The sequence below is a fragment of the Dermacentor silvarum genome, chromosome 9, assembly GCF_013339745.2.
Source record: "Dermacentor silvarum isolate Dsil-2018 chromosome 9, BIME_Dsil_1.4, whole genome shotgun sequence".
Classification (NCBI taxonomy): domain Eukaryota; kingdom Metazoa; phylum Arthropoda; class Arachnida; order Ixodida; family Ixodidae; genus Dermacentor; species Dermacentor silvarum.
In genome coordinates, this window is record NC_051162.1 from 68,762,344 (window position 1) to 68,779,322 (window position 16,979).

At 41.5% G+C, this 16,979-nt stretch overlaps 1 protein-coding gene across 2 annotated transcripts in view; it reads left to right on the plus strand.

The window, feature by feature from the left end:
- LOC119465298 (uncharacterized) overlaps positions 1-16,979 on the plus strand; it is a 75,706-nt gene that overhangs the window by 3,723 nt on the left and 55,004 nt on the right. Inside the window, exons 3-8 of one of the 2 annotated variants that reach the window (XM_049655206.1) lie at positions 2,237-2,401; positions 6,538-6,678; positions 10,011-10,161; positions 12,181-12,336; positions 12,821-12,985; positions 14,407-14,544. The gene's annotated coding sequence lies outside the window, so the exon portion shown is untranslated. The remainder of the gene's footprint in view (positions 1-2,236; positions 2,402-6,537; positions 6,679-10,010; positions 10,162-12,180; positions 12,337-12,820; positions 12,986-14,406; positions 14,545-16,979) is intronic. The other variant, XM_037726093.2, reaches the window with a different exon arrangement.

Sequence of the window (16,979 nt, forward strand, 5' to 3'; positions counted from 1 at the left end):
AGCCTGAAAGTGACATAAACTCTATGACGAATTTTGTACACTTGCACATTTAGCTTAGTTAGTAGAGCTCAATCCGGTACTATAAGGTGTTATGTGCGCGACAGTCGTATTTGTGTAGTGTTTGTGTGACGTCACAATAGAGATTGTGTCGCGTGTGTTCTGCTGACTGACGTGTCGGTGGCGCAACCACCCTGTGTCCAACATTTCATCACAGTCCTACTGGAGTATTGTGCCGTTTTAGCGACCGCTATAAGAGGTACCCTGAAGGCACATTTCTGCCGTTGGCATGGCCGTTGACTTTAGGTTCCGTATAAAGTTTCAAGGCGAGATCCTCTCGCGCCCCGCACGCCGTAAGCAGCACGTGTGACGGAAAACTTGCGCAGGGGATCCGAGGATGATGGTGACTTGATTCGCGTCATCTCTCCACTTACATAGTGTTCTCAGCGCAAGGAAGAGGACGTAGTGAGCGCATGGTAATGCGATAAAGCGCACCCTAATGGGTGGGGGCGGAAGGGGGGCAAATGATCGCGCGTCTCCTCTTCTTACCCGGCAGTGGCTGCGAATGGTGTGGCTGAGCGTGGCATCACGCATCCGTTCTTTGAGGTAATATGAAGCGCGTGCAAAAGCAGGGCGAGCCGAGATGGCTGGCAGCTTCGTGTGGAGCTGCCTTATCGCACACCAAGTCTTGGAAGTAGCGTAATAATAATACAGAGGCAGCAGGAAGCATTCGCTCGCCGTTGCTGCCACTTTTCATCATGGCGTTGTTGCGACAGCGAATATGAGCGATAAACATATTATTGTCCATGCTAGTCTGTGCGCGCGTGACACAATGATTGTTAATTTGATTGATAAGTCAATGTTTACTTAAATTCATACGGCCAATTACATGCAGCTATGACTCCTTGTGCAGGTGTCGAATACTTTGCTATCATTATCAATGCTACGTCATTAAGACGGAAACGTGAATACTTTGTTGGTAAAATAGATGCTCTACAATTACCCGCACAGTGTAAAAATAGTGTTGTGGCGTTGTACAGCAATGTTTTTATGACGCTCAACAGCCCGTTTCGCAGCGAATCTATATGTCATTGTGCGTTTTCTTATTTTTCCAGTCAATGGCGGATCTGTATGTGCGCGAGAATTTTCAATAAATACCCTCATAACATTTCCAAAATGAATTATGAATGAAGATTCTAACACTTTAAGTACCGTGAAAACTACTTTATGATAATCATTTCAAAACATGCTTATCCGTCGATTTTGTGGCCTACTCATGCCAACACTCCGCTTTCTTAAAGCCGTATTCGACTGATACTCTCGGGCTGCAGTGTATTAAATTTAGGTACATTTTGGAAATGGTTCACAACCATAGGGTGTAAAATAACAATCTTGGAAGTCCGCAAGCTGGCTGGATGGTACCTAGACACCTTAAAACATAACCTAAATATACTTTAAAATGTGAAATGTTTTGCATAATTATTATTCATGCTTTTGTCGTTTACGTCATAATTATTATTGTCATAATTATTATTCATGATTTTTTCGATTTGATCTGACCAAATGTTTGCGTAGCCGAGAGGTTAAATTGCAGAAATAAATTATGGAATGGAAGATGCGGCAACGGCGCTGTCGGCTGTGGTCGAAAGCTGTGAGTTAAGTAACGCCTGGGGTTCCTTAATATGCACTTGAAAGAACTGCGGTACATGAGAATTCTTGCGCCGTGCCCATGTCAACCAATTGTTGCTGATACATAGGTCCTTGCAAATCGAGGAATAACCAAATAAAGTTCAGTTGAAGTACATAGAACGACACTTGGGCTCGTTCCCTTGAAAGGGTCTTCCTGTTTGGCATAAGTGCTAAAACATATAATAATACCCGTAATGCCAGCATGTTTCAGGACCGCATTCGAACAAGCGTTATTGCTATCATGTTGGCTCTACATGATGTGCAAAAACTGAAAATTCTGGGTGAATGAATACCCTTCTTATACGCACATTTCTTCTTAAACTATCTGTCCACAGTTATTCATTCTGGCATTTGCTATATTCGCTATAATATTGCATCGAACATGTAAGAGCATTGCGGTTAAAAAAAACTTGATCCATAATGGCAGTTCTCCTTTATTTCTGAGTGCAACTCGCTTGTCAGTGAATTTTATATTTTAGGCTGCTATATACATTATAGCCTTTTTGGATTGATGATCTCTAATTATGTGTCAATGGCTTCGCGAATGCAGGTGATGCTTGCGATTTCCCAGTGGCAAGTGCCCATTGCTTCGGGGAGGTGTTCCCAGTGTACGTCTACAGTCACAAAGACGAAAGTTGCTTCCTCACTTACGACTGCACATACTTCCTAAATAAGTTTCCTACTTTAGGAGAATGTCAACGTACTTGCATACAGCGTAAGTAACGATGTTATAAAAAGAATATGCGTTTGTATTTTTTGTGTTGGTATTGTTAACCCATTAGGGACCCAGAAAACTCCACCAGTTACATTTTGGCGATTTTTTGTGCAAGGTGATACTTTCACTGTGCAAGTACATTGTGAAAGTTTCGTGAGTGCCGCTTTATTTGTTGAAGCGCTACGATAGTGTACTTTATAAAGTACGCTGGGCCTTTGTGGGAGGAAAACCTGATCTACGTCACCAAATGTGAATGCTATACATTGGAGATTCAAAAAACAGAAAGGCTTGCAGCGAAGAGTGAAGCAAACTTTTCGTAAGCCCGCATAACCTTGTGGTAGCAAAATGAGCATTTTATTGGAAAAGCATTCTTTGTTGGGAAGTGTTCTTACTATTCAAGTATGCAGCATAATTTAACGGGGAAGGACTTTGGTCTTGTTTTCAGAGGCGCGCGCGATAAAAATATATTATCGATGCAGATCTGCACGGGATATCTTACGATGAATGCAGGTTTTCAAAACTAAAGCATTCAGCATTTGGTTCAGTGGTAGTTGAAACATTCAACAGGACTGGTGGAATCTCCTCCAATAAACAGTCTGTTCTAGCATTTCAGTCTGTTGTATGATTTGGTCGGCAGCATTTTCGTTAGAATTTTCTGACCTTTCAAGAGAAAGGATCAACGTCTGGTTCCACAATGCGGGTTGCTCTACTTTCATTGCATAACTTATCTCAATTGGCAGAGGAATATAGATCGTCTTTGTTGTTTTCTGTTTCCTCCCACCTATATTCCGATTTGTAATAAAATCCTGCATAAATAATCTGTCGTGTTAAATAATGTTCGTATAATGTTTAAATACATTTTATTTATCTAAATTTAATGCAACACCGCTCGCTATTTTATTGACTCTGAAGATAAGAGCGTCATCTTTCTCGGCAGCAAGAAAGAAACCAGGGGGGATAATATCAATCTTGATGTAATACTTAAGATATTTTGTACCTGCAATGGTCTCTGAAGTGTTTGTAGTCAGCAAAGAATATTCAAAAAATAGTCAGCAAAAATAATGCTAAAAAAAGCCACCGTGTGTGCTTCCAGAACAAGCACACCCGTCTAGCATACACATAGACCCAGTGTACTTCACAAAGTACACCTACATTCATTTTCTCGCGACACTGTAAATATTCATTCTAAAGCTTCCACACAAACCTCAACTTCGTGAAGCATATGATATGGTTGATGAAAAATAAGGAAGGTGCATGTACAGCAGCACCTGCTATGTTCAGCACTTCTCCAAGTTTGTCGATGAATAAATCAAATACATAATGCAGCTTACAAAAAAAGCTACAATGTGGTCGTCTTGGCAAGACTCTTTTTAGCAAAATGGTGTACTAAGGAACACCGTAAATTTCTGCTTTAATTATTTACAAATGAAAATGGTACTGTACTTTTAAAAGTACTCTGGTCCCTAATGGGTTAAGCAATGACTAGACTCCGCTCTATAAGGGGTCTGAATATTCGCAATTACCATCACCATTAAAGTTCACAGATCATTCCTTAAGTCAATCATAGTTTTACTAGTGATGTATTTGGTAGCATCATATTTCAGATATCACCTCATTTGTTTGACTTTTACACCTGCTTCGGGGTTGTTACAATTTACATGCCGCATTTTTTGTATATACAAGAATAAAAAGTAATTATTTGTTATGCAGAAAAAATCGCCTGTATATGTTTTAAAATATGCCTCTTAATGAAAGCGGAAACGCATGCCAGTTTTACAAGCTTTGCCAGTTAAGCGAGACTTAATAACAACCATATTCACTCACCGATGCATAGGGAAGGGTCACGTGGATCCCCCTGTCGAGGCATGATGACCACAGTGCTCAGTATCACTTAAGCATAAAATAGACAATGTTGATCCACTGCGCCGTCGTATTGCTGTGCCTCGACAACACCTTGATTCCTGATACCGATGGCTTCTCCTTGCAATCATTGCTCTGTTAGGATAAACTTGAAAGCGGCCGCACTTTCAAAGATTGTATGTGATCTGTTAAACGATTATTTACAAATCGTCCGGTGTGGCCGCTGTACATCTTTCCACACGACAGGGGAATGTAATACACCACACACTTTCCACATACGGCCAACCGGTAACAATACTTTAAGTTCCATTCGTGCCTTTTTGCCAAATTTCGTCGCTGTTGAATTCTGTGCAATGTGAGCTTTTTATATTTATTCAGTGACTCTGAATACTTCGACAGTTCAAGCAATAGGAAACTGCTGAAGTTCGGTATGCTTTACTTGGATTCATTTTTCGCCTGGTTTCAGGGACTAGTTGTTAGAATTAAGCATAAAACCAACCGATGCTTCATTTTATATAGGTAGCCATACACTATGTTCTCTAAGGGACATTCAAATGGCCTATTAGTTTCATACTTGATACGATTAACGAATGCAAAAGAAGCATGGCACAGTAGTTTTCTTTGTTCATACCTTTTCTTTTCCGCCGTGTTCGTTTTTGCTCACTTTAATCATGTGAACTACAGTCTTTGTATTTAATCCGCATGGCTGGCAACCCCGTTGGGTTTTTATTGCGATAGCAATTATATGGACACTCCCGGCGCAATTCTGCCGTCATCGTTGCTGTCGTTGTCGTCGTCGCCGTGAGGTTCCGCATAAAGTGCAATGGTGATAAAATCGCAGCCCGCGAGATTCCGGTTCAATCTCGCGCACCGAAGGAAGGGAAGCGGGAAAGAAGGGCGCCGTCTTCCGTTGTGGGCAACGCCCCGGGGGGAGGGTAGGGAGCGGGAGCGAGTTCTACTCTGGGCGGCCGCGAAAACACAGCGCACAGCGGACTGTGCCCCAGACGCAGATGACGTTCAAGATACAGCCCGCCCGGGCCGCAATGTCTTGAAAGCCACCTGCGTCGGGGATACAGTCCCCCTTGCGCTATGCTTTTGTGGGTTAGTTCGCGTTGATGCGAGACGCAGCACGAAGGTCAATTCGCTCGCTGCCGCGCTTCCTCACTCCAGCGTTTTGCCAGCGAGTTTCCGTGGTCTACGAGTGAGATGTGTTCATGTTTGCTTGTGCACGCGTGACACCATGCTTGTTGATTGAGTTAGTATGCCTATGTTTGCAAGCTTATACGGCCAATAAAACTGCTATCCTTACTTCTTATAGCTGTCTATTAATTTGCTATCGCAATCGATGCTTCGCCTTTCGTGCAAACCTGCGACTTTTGTTTTCCTACTGGCTGCGATTTTCAATGCACCTATTGCTAACGACTGCAACAATATCCCAAGGTAGACGCATTGTCCTGGTTATACAGCGTGCTAAATATTACCCCAGTGGCATCATATTGCTTCAACTCTATCTTTAGATCGCAGCTCTTAGGCACCCGTTCCTGCGTTGAGCGTCGGCGTCCCTCGGTGTAACCGAGCAAACCAGCACAGTGAAAAATGAAAGAACGAATGCGGAGCGCGAGCGAAGAGAGCGTGAGGAGGAACGCATAGGGGAGTATGGCGAAAGGGTGAGGAGAAAGCGGAGTGCCGCACGAGACGTGCTCCACGGACGGTGACCAGGCATGCGGCGAGCGCGTCCACCGATACCATATATAGAAACAAAGCACAGGCGTGGGCTGCGGGCCCATGGCGCATGCGGTACTTCACCGGTGCTGGCGTTGCTACAGAAAGCCTTGTGTTTTTGTGTTTACGCTTTCTTTCTGAACAATGAGCGACGCACCAGGTGGAAATGCTTCGTCTGCCGATGCTGCTAAACGAGCGGCCCGAGCAAAGCCTTAGGGCCGCTGGCGAGAGAACCCTGTCGTACAGAATCAAATTCTTTGCAGCAATATATTACGAATTTAAAGCACTTAAACAGCTGCGCTCAAAATTCACATTAGGGTATATAATTGTCGGCAATTTTTTTTGTTAGCATACCACAAGAACTTACAGAGCTACGGATGCGAGGTAATGTTATGGCGAACCACCTGCATGAAGGTGTTCTTGTAATACTAGGAACGCTATAAACGTTGATTATTTTACATTAGAGCTTCAACAAGAATGCTTGTCACTTGCACTTTCACATATCTGTCATCATTGAGATATTCATCTCAGAAAAATACTTCCAACTTGCGCAGGAAACACCCAGTCTACGAACCCTGCAACAAATATAATTTCTCCTCTGCTTCCTTGCAAGCCAAACAGTATCAGTTCCACACCACGGACACAGTTGAAGTTGAATACTCGCATAAAACTTTCAGTGCCCCAATTACTAACTGGTGAGGCAAAATAAGTCAATTTTATGCGAAAATATTGTGTATTTTGTTCATAAGCTCTGCACTATCCTAACAATATGAAGACAAACAAATGGGAACCTGCTTTTAAAAGTTTAGCCAAGCGGCTGGCGAAAAACACGCATGCGCTTCTATTTTTCACTTCAAGATTTTGCTGGGCTTTGCCGCCGGCTGACTGTTCAAACAGGGAAGGCATCGCAGAAGGATCAGTACTCCGCTACAACAGTCATCAGTAGAGGCCGGATCTTTAGGCATTAAAAAAGCGCGTTTTAGGCGCCAAAATATGCAGTCAAAGCAACGTTTTAGGCCTCCAACGTCGTAAATATAGGCACAATAAATTTTTACATAAATGCAAATAATTTCAAACAAAGACGTGCGCGACCTGAATCTACGACAGAAAAACAAGAAATGTTATTGTTTATGATGGCACAAAGGCGCCAACAGTTGAACATAGCCGTGCAATTGTCCCATAAAAGTGCTGGACTAATGACCATCATTTGGCGTAATTCAACAAGCACACTGCTCATATTCATGTTCAATGGCCACTGTACTCGAGCGTTGCATAAAGTGAAACAAGAATGAAAAAGAATACTTGCAAGCTGGGAATACTGATTAAAAAAGTGCTACTTTATGCCTGCCTGACGAAATTTAATTAAGACATAACCAAAACAGACAAATAATAAATGCAAGAGAGACTACAATTTATTAAGAAATTGACATGTTCTTACATGAGGACTGTTAGGTACAACTCTGGCAACTTTCTCATATACATTGACATTATCGGAATTGTACAGGCAAAACGCCCCAACACTGCCAAATACACTTCCGGCCATTTTAAGTGCACATGTTTGAAGAAATCTGTTTGGAGAGCACGCGGAACGTAGTTGAAGAATCACTGTGAATATTGTGGAGACAATAGCAAACCAACACCATCTCCAAATTTTTGGATTCAAAATTGTTCCTCTTGTCACTGAGAATGATCTTGTACGCTGAGAAGGAACGCTCGACGGCAGTGAACACCTCAAAAAGTAACTTACAAAAAGAACAAAAGCCACGCGCACATCACATTTTTCTTTCTTCTCTTGCTCTTTACTCTCCTTTCCGCTGACGGCTGTCCGAGGTTTCGCATTCGCCAACCGCGGCGCGTCCCATTTTCTGCTGCTAGGAGTTGTTTTCCGAAAGTTGGTTTAACTAGATGACAAGGATGAACCCCATAGAGTTCCGAACAGTCAATGTTGCCCGGTAACGTGAATAATAGTCTCTAACTGCACTCGAAAGCGAAACTTGAGGCTAAATAGTGTTCATATATGCTCCGATATTGAAAATAGGCATCTATAGGCATTTAGGCACAAACGCCAAAATAGGCATTTATAGGCACTATAAAAACACTATAAAAGCCATTCTTAACCTCTAATTCATGCTCATATATCAAAATGGGGCGATATGAGCGCAAGGAACAAAAAAGGCATTTGCCTAAAATTCGGTCTCTAGTCATCAGCATAGCCTCGAGGGTTACGAGATGAATCGCCAGCAAAGACGCGCAGTCGGGTGCAGTAGTACTGCAACACAGTACGCATTCCCTCATGAGCGCCGCGACAAGGCAACCATCGGCTTTCATCGTATCGGCGTCACCTATGCACCCTCGTTCACCAGACTAGCCAATACATTGTCGGCATTATACTACAGGCGCAGGAAGAACCACACGGCAACCGCATTTTGATCACCACCTATTTATCTTGGCAGTGCTATGTAACAATATTTTAAGGGACACTAAAGCAAAATAATAAATCAACCTAGACTGAGTATATACTGACAAGTATTCTTCGCAAACTCTGCTGTCGTTAATTACACTGCAAAAGGTCAATTATTACAAGAGAAAATGAAGCTAAAAGTAAATTTGTTTGAATTTCGCGCGGGAACCCCAACGTCAGCACTTCAGTGTGACGTCGCCACTTCTACAAGTAAGTTTTCGTATTTGGGCCACGTTGGCTCTGTAAAGGTTCGCGAAACTTGTCACCTTCAGTCTTGCGCTCCTTTAGAACACAATGTAGTCAATCTTTACCGCTAAAGAATTAAGGGGGACCTAGAAGACGCTGTCAAAGTGCATGACGTCACGGTGAGCTAGGGCGGGAACTTCAAGGGGGCCTCACCACTCGCCTTTGTGTTCTTCGTTTTTTTCTGGCATACGAAGCGGCTTCTCGCGGCAAGAGTGGCGTTTTCGGTATTGTGGATGGGTAATCTACTGATACAGAAGAAACCATTTTTTCCTTTAGTGTCCCTTTAAGGAGCTGACGAATAAAAAATTCTTGACATTAAAAAGCATGTCGAAGGCTCGAAACTGTGTCCGCAAATGTAGACACAAGTTGCCAAAAAATCTCCTGAGCTGCTCGCTGATTGTTGCCGTTTATTTTCTTTAACGGATGGCTTAGCAAAGATACGGCTCCTTTGGAAGATGAGTAAACCATTGTCCAGGCTGAGAAGTGCGTGTAATTTAAACGCCTCAAAACTTTTGGAAAAGGAAAAGTTTCCACAAATTTGGACACCGGTAGCAAAGAAGTTTGTGCTTACGATAGTTGTACTTTATATCTGGGATACAAAAGGGAATTCAGTTTGATTTTGAGGATACACCAGGTGTATATGTTCGCTAAATTGACAATAACCACAGGGTGACCGGCTTTTTACATGTATAGCAACACTTCAGACCTCCGACAGGAGTAACGCTGCTGATGTTGTAGTCGCTATCTGTACAGACAAGGATTTGAAGTCACATTACAGCAGAAAACGCACTAATGGCTAACATGTCAGTGAATTGCGAAATTCAAAAGCACAAATTGCATAAAAAACATGTAGAAGATGGATAAAACAAAAATTAATCTTTTGTTGCACATCAATTGAAACATAAATACGGTGTCATATAACCTGTATAATATTTTGTTTTTAGAAGTTATCTTTATTCATAAAGACAAATCATGAGCTATTATTTGCTTCCGTTATACAGCTTGTCCATTATCTTCATTTGAATATTCGTCACATTGGTATATTATTTTTTGATTTCAGGGGACCTCAAGCACACAAGTTTTACACATGTGCTTACTTTTTATGCTTGCCGATCTTCGTTTTCTTCTGCATTCTAACCCATTCTATAGAGGTCACACACTAAGCATTGTGTCTTTTTGGGAATGAATTGGGTTTTGGCAGACACAGGCCTTGCCAGGTTTTTTTTTTGAATTTCGTTGCTATACCTTAGCCACCTGTACATCTTTTGTGGTCTCGTATTAAATTTACTAATAAAAATTACGTTGTGTCTACTGATGCAGCACAACAACATGTCAAAAGTCCAGCAGTGAGCAGCACACATGGTTCCGGCCAACCAAGCTACTTCAATATATTGCCAGGGCCAACAAGGTCATACAGCATCAAAGATACCAATTCTCAGAATAAAAATGATGCCTACACCACCAACTATGGGTGAGCGGGTTTTGTTATGGTTTCCCAGATTAGGAAGGCTATAACCCTGTGAATTTATAACGACTGTTAAAGTTATGGCTGGTATTGTTAGTGGTATAAAGCCTAGGTCGGGTGCAGAAAGTACATGGAAATGTAGAACGAGATTGGGCGCGTAACCTTAACAGTGTGTTTCACGACGTCCTTAGCAAGCATCTCATCCCTATCTCAAAAACACCATGGGCTGCTGTGTGCAGTATTTCTTTTGTGTATGCGTGTGTGTTCTGTTTCTTTTTACCGCAGTGAACTTGCCCATCTTCTGAGAAGGAGGTTGTGAGATACAGCTGCGGAAAGATACACTTGAACAGTATTGAACGGCTTTTGTAAACTGAAAACTCTGAATTGGGGCAACAGGTGTCCCTTGTTTTGTTACTTTCTACTTTACAAGCATCCGCCAATTGTCACCCGCCAATTGTCAAACAATTTAAAGTGGTTCCGCTAAGAACAATATGCAAAACGTCGACGTACACACCCAGGAACAAATTTGCGCATTAGTACGTAAGTAGTGGATGCTTATTTGTCATCTTGGGTTCAATTGCAGTTACATTTGGGGGCTAATACATTGCACTACCTACGTGCCTTTAGGTGAAGATGGAGCTTTACGTCACATTAGCCTCGAGATGAATGATGCTCTTAATGATACCTAATGGTTTTGGAGTATTATTGTTTTTTCGCTGGGGCATTGTCATTTTAAGCGGGTGTTTTATGAGCTACATGACACGCATGTCATTACATTTATGTCATGACCTATCATTAGGCTAAGGTTGAATGTGAAAGCAATTCGAGGGGTAGCGGCTGTCCGAAGAGAGAGAGAGTTGTCACGGGACGATACCCTCTTCCATGTACACGTAGAAAACATTATCACCTTCGCACCAAGAGCAAATAGGCAAAATGTGCTGCTTACTACGAGTCCGCGTCAGCTTACGTCTGATTATCTAAAAAGCGAATAGATTTGTTCGCAGCAAAATTTGGAGGACGCTTACGCTTCGCCTTCGAGAGTGGAACGCGATAGCATTGAAAGATCTTTGAATGGTTCTCACACTTCCCGGCAACTGCAGCTTATGTAACCGTAATGTTTACCGGGAAACGCTGGCGGTGAACGCTATGCACGAAGGCGCGCTTTCTGGTAGAAACGCGGCCTCTTTCATGGGCCGGCCTTCTTTTATTGTTTGCACCTTTAATATTTCAGCCTGAGAAGATTTATTATAAAAGGCATGCGCTGTTGGTGTTTATTTTCATGACAATTGTTTGTGGGCTGTCACTATCAAAATTCCGAGGAATAACTTCGTAAAGAATGCAAGACAAAGTGTGAGCAACTTTAGTGGTAAAATATATTTGGAGGGCCTGCGTGGCTGGGGGATCATTTTTTCGGCCGCCAATGCCGACGCCGACGCAGGATTTTCTGCGACACGGGGCCCTAAACTCTATCGCGTTGAAAAGGAGAATTTCGCTGTCCTCGCTGGCGATGGCTGAAACGTGAACATGGGGCCACAAGGGCATTGAAGAGGGAATAGAATTGGAGAACCCACTGATTGTGGAGTAGAAAAAGTAGAGAGGGCCTATTTACAATAAAAACAGTATTTACAATAATGAATATTATTGCAATTTAAGAACGCCCATTTCAAGAGGTGCAAGCTGATGCGCTATTGTATTTACAGAGATGACGAGGACAGTACAAATAGAGCATGTGAGCGAATTTCCAGTTCGCAGTTACTGCACTCTCAGCAAGACGTCTCAGTTCAGTGTCGTTAATATGTTGCTTTATTGTTGCCTGTATACTTGGAGTTACTGGACTAACTCAGATTATTGCCATTTACTGCGCTTGGACAAAGTGTTCAAACGTAACCTACTTTCTTGTCCTGAAATTCTTACAATGCCTGCAAAGCAAATAAGAATAATACATTGTTGTACATAAAATAGATGAGTAATGCTAATTTCTTCTCTCTTGCTTTAATTCATTTCTTTTTATTTTATCTACTTCAGATAGCCAATGCAGAATGAGCGTAGCAAATGCATTGCTAAGTGAATGCCTTCATAAACGATGGTACTACAATGAGAGTAAGCGTGTGTGTGAACCGACCTGCAGCGACGAAGCACCATTCCTGAACAAAATAGCCTGCGATGGAGTGTGTCGGACTGGTAAGAGTGTATTTCGCTCGGACACATTTCGTTTCACCAATGACCAACTTTTACAAATTTGTGAACGGGTAGGATACGTTATTCTAGGAAATATTCGAGCGAAATTTTCTAGAAATGTGAAATCTTCAAGTTCCTTTTCATCTCACATTGACTATGCATCTTGGGTTATATATTGTGGCCATGAAGTGCTGCCGCTGTAGAAAATGAAAACAAGAGTAGAGTCAATGTAGATTTGATGAAATACGTACGCATGTGCGAATGAAACCGATACCACAAGTTTTCAATCAATGTAAATGGCCTTTCAGAGGCAGCAGCCGCTGATTCACACCTTGATGCGTTGACAATGATTTCAGTATCTAGACAAACTAGTCGCGAAATGCTGTTGTCGCTGTAATCCCTATTTGATATATTGACCCAAGAAGATAAAATAAACAAGCCGTTGTCTTGACAGTGGTAATATAGTATTATTACTTTGATCTTACAGTGGAAGTTTGCGACTTCCCCATGGCAAGTTTTCCCTGCTTCGGTGATGCGCATTCAATATTCATTTACAACCCGAATGACAAATCGTGCTTCAAGTCGTACAGCTGCTCCTACTTCGGAAATAAATTTCCTACTTTGGACGAGTGTCGGCGAACTTGCAAAAAGTGTGAGTAAAATGCCTCAGTACCAAAGTTATTCTGTCTTCGAAGTATTTGATGTTCAAGGAAACTTTCACCAAAGGCCATATTATAAATTGTTTGGTGACATTTAGTCACTGTGCTAAATAACAGTTACCGAAATTCTGCGTCAATGATAAAACCTTTTACGCGATCGTTCCTGATGGAAAAAGTGTTTTTCTTTCCGTGAGAGAAGAACTATTTAGAAAAATAAGCACTGTTGGATACGTGCACAAGGAGAGCGATGAAATAGTAAATCACAATAAAAGCTTATATACAAAGAGTGCGCTAAAGAATGCAGGAAATACCAGTAATGAAACATTTGTGATGTGTTATTGGCAAAACATTATGTGCAGTTGGGATACAATGCTCATGATTCTTCGCTATACATTGAAAAACAATAAGCAGGGCCTGTTGTCGATCTACTAGGTGTAAAATGGTTTCGTTTTGATTATTACTGTTTTTCGCAGTACTTTACAAAGCTGCACGTCTCAAAACTAACCAAAAGTAACCACACTTTTTTTAAATAGGCGGTCCTCAGCACTTTCAGAAAATTCTGTGACAATTTTTTACAGACTCACTCTAGAGAGCGGCAGGTACACGTAGTGCAGATGGCTGCAAACTGTATGTCATAAATTTTTCTTCCACAAGCTTGATCAACTGTTTCTTGTACGAATCACTCCAACTTGGCGTACAGCTTTAGGTTGTTCAACTAGAAGCAGAGTATCGTGGACCGTAGGAGATATTTAACTGGTCTTTACAAGCATAAAGGTGAAATATAGTTTTCGATAACTCCATATACTTTCATTCACATGCAATAATATCTTTAGGATATTACAGTTTTTTTAATAATTGAATATATTCATTTCAGAAAGAATAAACAACCATTGAGAGATATTGGCAAATTTCCAAATTAGGCTAAGTGGTGCATAATAACGCAACGCTGGGGAAAAATGTGAACGAGGCAGTACGAAGGCGCAGAATAGCCGCTACACCTCAACTGTTTATTCTTAGCGCAAAGTCGAAGAATACAACACGGGCACATGCCTGCCGCTGTTAAAAGTCACAACAAATTGTCAAACAATGCAAAGTGGTTCCGCCAAGAACAATATGCAAAACGTCGACGTACACACCCAGGAACAAATTTGTGCATTAGTACGTAAGTAGTGGATGCTTATTTGTCATCTTGGGTTCAATTGCAGTTACACTTGGGGGCTAATACACTGCACTACCTACGTGCCTTTAGGTGAAGATGGAGCTTTACGTCATATTAGCCTAGAGATGAATGATGCTCTTAATGATACCTCAAGTACTGTAACGTTGTTCTGTGCATAACAATCTGTATCATAAACTACCAACGTATTTCTTCAGCACTTATCAGCATTGTTTTCTGTTCATCCATTCTGTGCAGGCGCAGCAGAGGATCAATCGGGATGTCCTGCTACAATCAGCTCTCAAGGAAACGACCAATTATCCACCCTTGCTTCAAGTGCCGGGGATCAAATACCTCCATTACATTCTGGTTCATCTACTGGAGCAGCACTGGCGAGTGAGTTAGATCTATGTTTTTTTCATGCTACCATTGTGTACAATACCAGGCGTATTTCACCACGAAATATGCTACTTTGGTATCAAAACTTTGCCAGAAACAGTGATTTCATGGAGTGCAGAGTTTTGTCAGGCGTCGAGATTTCTGCATTTTACTATTGTCAGGCACGAATTAATTTCTTTGTTGTATACATAATTCATTTTAACGTAACTTCAGTGTTTCTGATATTGTTACTTTGTAACTAAATGAAAAATAATTTTGCAGTGTAAGGGCATGCATTCGCAGCAAAGAATACATTAGGCCGTTGCTTAATCCTTTGTGAGGCGCTATTTTTTCATCACATTTTTTCGCTTAAAACCTGCAAAACGACACTCAGGATGACTTAAGAAATTGTTTGACACAATTTTTAATAAATTCTGCCCAACAGTTCTCGTAAAAAGTGGTACATATATGTACCACTGTCTTTATTACAGGGTATGAAAAGTGGTACACATTTGTACCGCTGTCCTCTGGCGGTATCAATAAAAAAATAAGGTGTAACTGACATAATATTTACAAATCAATTGTCCTCTTCACTTGTGAAAGGTCCGAAGCATTAAACGCGTAAAAAAAACTCGCGCACGTTTTTATTTCTTGCTTTTCAGGGCTGCCGTCACGTCATACAGGGTAGTACATGATTGCAAGTAAAGCTTCTGGATATGGGATATCATACTGGTACTCGTTATTATAGTGTGCTTCTGGAATTGACTACACAAGCACGCAGGACAAAATGTGCTATAACCCGCGATCGCAAGTGGCCCCTTCCGTTACTTGACAGGCTTCACCGCATAACATCGCTGTACGACGGAGAAGCTAACTGAGTGCGCTGCAGTGTGATGTTATCACAAGTTCCTCGTCGCGGTAACGATAACCAACCGAATCGGACCCGTGTGATCGGGGGTGTATGTATGCTAATTGGGAGTGTCCCGGAGAACTGGGGAGGGAAACATGTAAACTCAACCTGGGAGACATGATCGATGCGATAGCCGCCCGGCGAGGCCTAACAAATCAAGCCTCAGAAAAGTTCGTTGAAAACACTGACTAAATAAGGGAACAAAAATGTATGTTTACGGTTGCAAACAAATCACGAGGGTTCACTTAGTAAGCCGGTACAATAAAACAGTTACTTGGCATGTTTACGCAGCGTTCTCGGGAGTTTCCTTGAGGCCACAACAACGGGTAGTGAATATTCAACAAAGCACTTCGAAAAAGAGACTCAGTATGCGTGCCACATGGCGTAGAGAAGAAAAAAATACAAAACAAGCTTCTAAAATACTTAGCTAGATGGCAGCACTAGTAATGCCAATTCAAACCGTTTATTTGTTATAGGCGTTTTAATCAAGGTGAAAAAGTGGTACATAAGTGTACCACTGTCCCCGAAAGGGTTAAGTTATGCGTGCTCTGTTAATTGTGTTGTTTGGCAACCTATCAACGCGAGTCATTTTTTTTCTTCAGAAATGACATTTGAAAGTTCAAGCAGTGCTACGCTAACTACTAGTGGTACTAACTATATCCAATAACTGAGTAACCTGAATTTATGTCGCACTTCAAGCAGTGGTAATTTCAATATCATAGCCGTTTACTGGCTTCATGCAGAGTTCTTTAACTCTACTAATATGTACACTTACAAAACAACGGAATACAGGTTAGCTCGTTGTTTACCTTCTGACGGTAAAGTTAAAATCCAGTACCATTCAGGAGCATGTGTAACCTTACTTACTGAGCGCCTAAAGGTACATTGTCCACCCTGCGCCTCTTAGTTTTCTAGGCACGCTCGAGAGAAAATAACGTAATTCTATGGTTCATGTTTATACCACAGAAAACGTTGAATACGCTAAGTTTTCATGGGTTAAATACTGTTTGTCGCCTCTTACTACATATTGAAAGTCCAGAAGCATTGGCATGTACCACTTTCTGCAGCCTATTTGTCATAATATTCATCTGCTGCGTTCGAAATCAACCATAAAACAGTATTCAAAATGGTTATTTAATGTATTGCTATGTCTGTAAACGTATAAGAGTCAAACGTATTTAGTAAAAGCGCCGCCAATGCAGTGGTAAAGGGACACTAAACAAGAAGCACCAAATGAACTTATACTAATGATATTCTTTTAGAAACCTACTGTTCGGTTATAATATGATAACAGGTTCGTTTTACGAAGACAAAAATAAGGTCAATGCTTCACGTTTCGAAGTTTCGCGCTCAAAGTACACCACCTGTCCGCCAGTGTGGTGCCACCGCCTTTCAATTATGCTTTCTTTTTTTCTACTTGAGCTGTTGTAGCCTTATAAAAAAGCTAGAAAGTTGCTAACTGCAGCCTTAGGCTTCATTAGAAGACAATATATTGGATATTTGTCAAATAAAATTATTTGGCCTCAAGCAGACGTCTTCCTAA